General features: G+C 40.6%; 1 protein-coding gene across 6 annotated transcripts in view; it reads left to right on the top strand.

The window, feature by feature from the left end:
- Positions 1 to 6,000, top strand: part of LOC122554496 (zinc finger protein GLIS3) — a 455,475-nt gene that overhangs the window by 185,992 nt on the left and 263,483 nt on the right. The window lies entirely within an intron of this gene.

The raw sequence follows: 6,000 nt of genomic DNA, 5'->3' as shown, positions 1-6,000 counted from the left end.
GAAACGTTCCGCAAGTAGGCGGCCTGTCTCCCCAATGTAGACGACGCCACATTGGGTGCAGCGGATGCAGTAAATGATGTGTGTGGAGGTGCAGATGAATTTGTGACAGATATGGAAGGATCCCTTGGGGCCTTGGAGGGAAGTGAGGGGGGAGGTGTGGGCGCAAGTTTTGCATTTCTTGCGGTTGCAGGGGAAGGTGCCGGGAGTGGAGGTTGGGTTGGTGGGGGGTGTGGATCTGTCGAGGGAGTTGCGGAGGGAGTGGTCTTTCCGGAACGCTGATGGGTGGGGAGGGATATATATCCTTGGTGGTGGGGTCTGTTTGGAGGGGGCGGAAATGACGAAGGATGATACGATGTATCTGGAAGTAGGTGGGGTGGTAGGTGAGGATCAGTGGGGTTCTGTCCTGGTGGCGATTGGAGGGAAATGCCTAGAGAGTGCACTTGGAGGTGTATAACAGATTACAGTAAACTAATGGTGATTACTGATCAACAACAAACAGCAGCGGTATGAAAATTTCAGAGAATGTGTTAAGACGCATATCTGTCATTATAAGAATGTGCCTACTTTGTGCTTTTTCCTGTGATTCATTCTGTAAATGAACATAATGACCATATGACACAACATTTGCAGGTTAATAGGCAGAAAGGGTGGACCCTTTGGATAGTGTTGGTAACTTTTTATAAATGTCTCAGTTACAGCGACCACTCTCCAGATTGTTACCACATCCTGCCTAAAGGAGTGTGTGGGCATGGTTACCAACAGCAATATCTTACGCTGTGAGCCCTTGGCTTCAGTTAGGGTGCATAAGGAAATTACCAAGTCAGTTTTGCAGTTGCAATTTGATGAAAAGCCACAAACCTGAAACATAAACTAATTGCTTCTGTCTCCACAGATGCTTCCAGACCTGCTAAATATTTTTAGCTTTTTGAGATTTTTTTTTCCTGAAACAATTGTAGCAGTGTTGTGTTTCTGGTTGCTTCTTGTGGTTTTCTAACCATTCATTTTAATTTGATCAGTTTCTTGATTTTAGATCAGTCAGTAAATCTCATTGTATGGGGTTAGCACTTCCCACCTACAATGACTTTTTATTAATACATTGTTGCAACTCTGGCCAATATTATTCCACGCTGCCTTAACAATCTTTAAACTGCCAGAGAAGGAGATTGGTATTGCCCAACGTAAGTTTGAACTAACATGTCAATCTTAGGCTCAGTGAAATTCTTGTTAGCCTTTTTAACAAGAGCCACAAAAATATTTCAGAAAGTGTTTCACCATGTTTATTATTGGAATGATAAAAAGAGTGAGCAGTTCCACCCCTACTGACTTTCCACCGATAATTCAACGACGTGATGCATTGAGCAGTTAAACTATACAGGAAAATCCCAGACTTGGTGTGTGTAAGCAGATCTCATACCGGATGTTAGTAGAGATGCTATAACTGACTTTAATATCCTATACATTCCTCCTTTTGAATGCGTGTGTGTATGTCTGTGTTTGTTCCCGAAAACAAGGGTAGAATTTGACAAGAAGATGGTGTTCTCATGATGTAGTCGCTCCTGCCAGCAACCATTGTGTTGGCTGAAGCAAGGGTCATTGCTTTATAGGGGAAGGTAAAAATTTTAGCTTCATTGTAATTCATACAGTAATGTCAGTTTTTCTGTTTGCAGGAGTCCTGGCTGCTTAAGGCCTCTGCCAGCTCGATGTCTCTCTAGATATATTTAGCATAGATTTAAGAGCAGTCAGAGAGCGAGGTACGTTGCCTCTTCTCCACAGAGCGCAACAGGGGCCGTCACTATCAAAACAAAAGGAACGTTTAGCTCACTGCTAACATTCCAACTCTTAATTTGTCTATCAAATAATATTAAACTTCACAACAATTACCTCAAAGATTTTAAAGCCAGAGTTGGCTGAAATCAATGTTTTTCTTGGATGTTTGATTTAATGATATTGTACACGAAACCAGAATTAAATAAAATTACAATAACATTCAGATTAACTATAAAACATGACAGGATATTACATGAAATAGGATAAATTATGTGGTTTCCTTTCAAACATTTGTACTGCCTCAAGCCAATTATGAGGGAAAAAAGCAACAAATTTAATGTCGTTTGTCTGAATTTCAGGGTAATTTCTAATAATTCTGTTTGTTGAAGCTGAAAAAAAACATAGGTAATCTATAAAGAAACTAATAGTTTGTAAGGAACTGATTGTTACTTTGGCCAAGGGGTTGGTCCCAATATCAGAAGCTGGCTAAATGTGAAGCAGCTGTTTAAATGAGAGAATTCCACTCGAACGGGGAGAGGATTTGAATCCTGGGTTATTTTATGGAAACTGTTGCTTGATGGATAATAATGGGATTAAATTGATTTTTAAAAGACTTTAGAGTTTCAATTCCAATGTCTCATTAGTTTCCTCTGACCAAATAGTTTGGATTCCAGGTTAACATTCAAGTTGGACTGTGTTAGGTAACACACAGTCATGGCAACGGATCGTATTCCCCTTAAGAATTTGTTTAACTTTGCAATTCTAATTTCCCTCCACTTCTTCGTTTCCTGAAGGCAATAGCTCAGTTGCTAGGATATGATTCTGCAGATTCTGAGAGTCTTTGCTGCTGTGCCAAAGTGGTCATTCTTTATATGCAAGTCCAGACTGAAAGTTACGGCAGGCCATTACCATTTATCCCATTGCTTCCTTGAATCTTTGTCATCATCAATGCACTTTCCAGTAGCAGCTGCTGGATATTATCTTTAGTGAGAACCTGTCTGAGCCAAGTGATACTGTGGCCAGTTCTAGTGCTCTTTCCACTGCCCCGATTGACTTAAGCTCACTTAGAACTAATTGGCCTCTTGATGTGCAGTGGCTGTATCCCTACTTCTAATCCAGGAGACCTGGGTTCAAGACCCATCTGCTCCAGCGAAGTGTTCTAACCTAGAATTGTAGAATCCCTACACTGCAGCAAGAGGTCATTTCACCCACTGAGTCTGCACTGACCCTCCAAAGAGCATCCCACCTATACATAGCCCTCAATTGTTAAGCTGGAGAGGGTTCAGAAGAGGTTTTTGCCAGATATGGAAGGTTTGGGTTATAAAGAAAGTCTGGATAGATTGGGACTTTTTTCACTGGTGTGTAGGAGGTTGAAAGGTGACTTTATAGAAATTCATAAAACCATAAGGGGTATAGATAGGTTAATGGTAGGTGTCATTTCCCTAGGATGAGGGATTTCAAGACTGGAGGATGAGTTGAGAGGAGAGAGATTTAAAAAAAAAACATGGGGCAAATTCTATACACAGAGCCTCGTTTGAGGAAGTGGATGAGAGCACAACTACAACATTTACAAAAAAGACATTTGGATAAGTAGATGAATAGGAAAGGTTTGGAGGGATATGGGACAGGAGCAGGCAGGTGGGACTAGCTTGGACTGGTTGGGCCAAAGAGTCTGTTTCCATGCGATATGATTGTATGACTCTATCCCTGTAACCCCACATTTACCATGCCTAATTCCCCTAGCCTGCACATCACTAAACACTCTGGGGCAATTTAGCATGACCTAACCTGCACATCTTTGGAATGTGGGAGGAAACCCATACAGATACAGCGAAAACATGCAAACTCCACTCAGATGGTCACTCAAGGCTGGAATCAAACCCAGGTCCCTGCTGCTGTGAGGCAGCAGTGCTAACCACTGAGCCACTGTGCCTTCCTAATGTCTGAACAGGTTGTTTAAAAAATATCTTCATAGAACTAATTGGGTATTAAAATTGTGACCTGTATAATCAGTCACCCAGGTTTCTTCAATATGTATTAATTTTCCTTGAGCCATTATAAGATAATTATAAGAAAAGGCCAAATTGAATTCTCAACTTTACTTCAAGCAGCAAGGTGTGTGGCATAGGCCTGACAAAAGTTTGTTACTGTTCTAATATTCTGGTTGGTGGGCATTTCTGAGTGATGGAAGGCAATTTGAGCTGAGGTTACAAAAAAAATTGAGAAGTTTAAACAATTTCCTGTAAAGCTCTATGTAGAAAGATATACTGCTGATGCATTTACAGGTATTCCCCTTCCACCAGCATGGTGCTTTTATCTGAATAAAGGACCATGAATTCCTTCAATCACTTGGAGAACAATAGTTTTGAATGCTTTGAAAAAAATAATAGGTTAACTTCAAAAATATCACTGAATCGATTAATGAAAGCTATTATTTTGTATTTGCTTCTGATTTTCACTGTAGTAAAGATTGCTACAGGAGTCAACTTCTGCTCCATCGAAAGAGAGTAATTATGTGTGTCTTGGATGGTGTGACAAGGGCCAGTAATGATATTGCAAACATTTTAGACCCTTTGAAACATGAGTAGAAGAAGACATGTAAAAATTTAGAGTATTGCTTAAATGGAGAGTGACTGTGGAATTCCAAGGTGCAGAGGGCTTTAGATATTCAGATGCACAAAATGTTACAAGTCACAAATAGTTAGAATGCAGGTGTGGTGATTGCTACAAAGTCAGCCAGGTGAACATCATAGAATATGAGTTCTGTGATTGGGGCTGTTAATCTGATCCAATCAGAGAGCCCTGGCTGACAGGTATAAACAGGAGTGTCAGAGGTTCTGTTCACTCTAAGAACTGGCTCTGAGGAAGCCAGACCTGTGTGAAGTACTATGCACATTTAAATAAAGGATGACTTGGTGACGGGATACCAGCCACAATGGAGCTATTTCAGTAGGTACAGCAGGTAATCAAGAAGGGCTAATGGGATGCTAACCTTCAGTGTGAGAGAAATTGAACATTAAAATAAGAATATTGTGCTTCAGTTATACAGGACATTAGTGAGACCCCTTCTGTGTACAAAACTTACCACCTTATTTAAAGAAGGATGTAACTGCACTGGAGGTAGTTCAGAAGAGGTTAACTAGATTGATACCTAGAATGAGTTGGTTGTCTTATGAGGATATTATGACGTGCTGGGCTTGTTTCTATTGGAGGATAGAAGAGTGACAGACAATTTGATTGAAGAGTATGTGATCCTGAATGGTGTTGACAAAATGGATGTAGTCTTGGTTTGAGTCTAGAACTAGGGGGCATTGTTACACAATTAGGGGTCACACTTTTTCGAAGTGGGGTTATTAAATATTTTTAAGGCTGTGGTAGATTCTTGTTGGGCGAGGGAATCAAACCCTATTGGAGTTCAGTGGGAATGTGGAATACAAAATACAATCGGATCAGCCACGATCGTATTGAATGGGGAAGCCAAATGGCCTACTTTTGCTCCAATTGCCCATGTTTGCATGCTTGCAAGCAGAGTCATTGTTGTTGGGTAAGTGAGCAGCCATTTTGTGCACAAGACTTGAAAAACAGCAGTAATCAACTGAACTACTTTTGTAACATTGTTTGAGGGATAAATATTCAGCAGGATGCCAATTAATGTCCCTGCTCTTTGAGTAATACCACAGAATCTTGGAACACCATCACCAGCTGGGAAGACCCCAGTTTAATGTCTGTTCTGAAAGTTGGTGCCATTGACAATGTCGCTCAGTTCCCTCAGCCTTTCAATCATGTGTCATCCCATTTAAGTGCTCAGCTGCTGTTGTGAATCTTCTCAGTGTGACCAGGCTTGCAGAATATCGGTCACATTTTCTTAGTAACATTTAACACATTTATATCAAATTTTTTTGCTTACCATTTAATGGTGGAGTCAATCAACTTATTTTAAATGGATTGCTGGCTTGATCAAGATAATAGACAAAGGAATTTCATAGCACCTGTTAATGTCTAGGCTCTTGTAGGAGATTTGGGGTGTTTGCACAATTTTGAGGTTTTGGGAAAGGTAATTTAGAGTTGATTGAACACCATGGAGATTCGGGGCAAAGAAATTGCATGTGGGACAGCATATGTGGAGTGCTGGAGGAATAAAAGAAGCAAATTCAGAGGAGCAGTGACAATTGTAGTATTGCTAAAAATTAGAAGGAACATTGTGTAGAAAAGTGGGCAGAAGGATAATGGTGG

Source organism: Chiloscyllium plagiosum, chromosome 11 (assembly GCF_004010195.1).
Source record: "Chiloscyllium plagiosum isolate BGI_BamShark_2017 chromosome 11, ASM401019v2, whole genome shotgun sequence".
Lineage (NCBI taxonomy): Eukaryota > Metazoa > Chordata > Chondrichthyes > Orectolobiformes > Hemiscylliidae > Chiloscyllium > Chiloscyllium plagiosum.
This window is presented reverse-complemented; position numbering and strand designations above follow the sequence as displayed.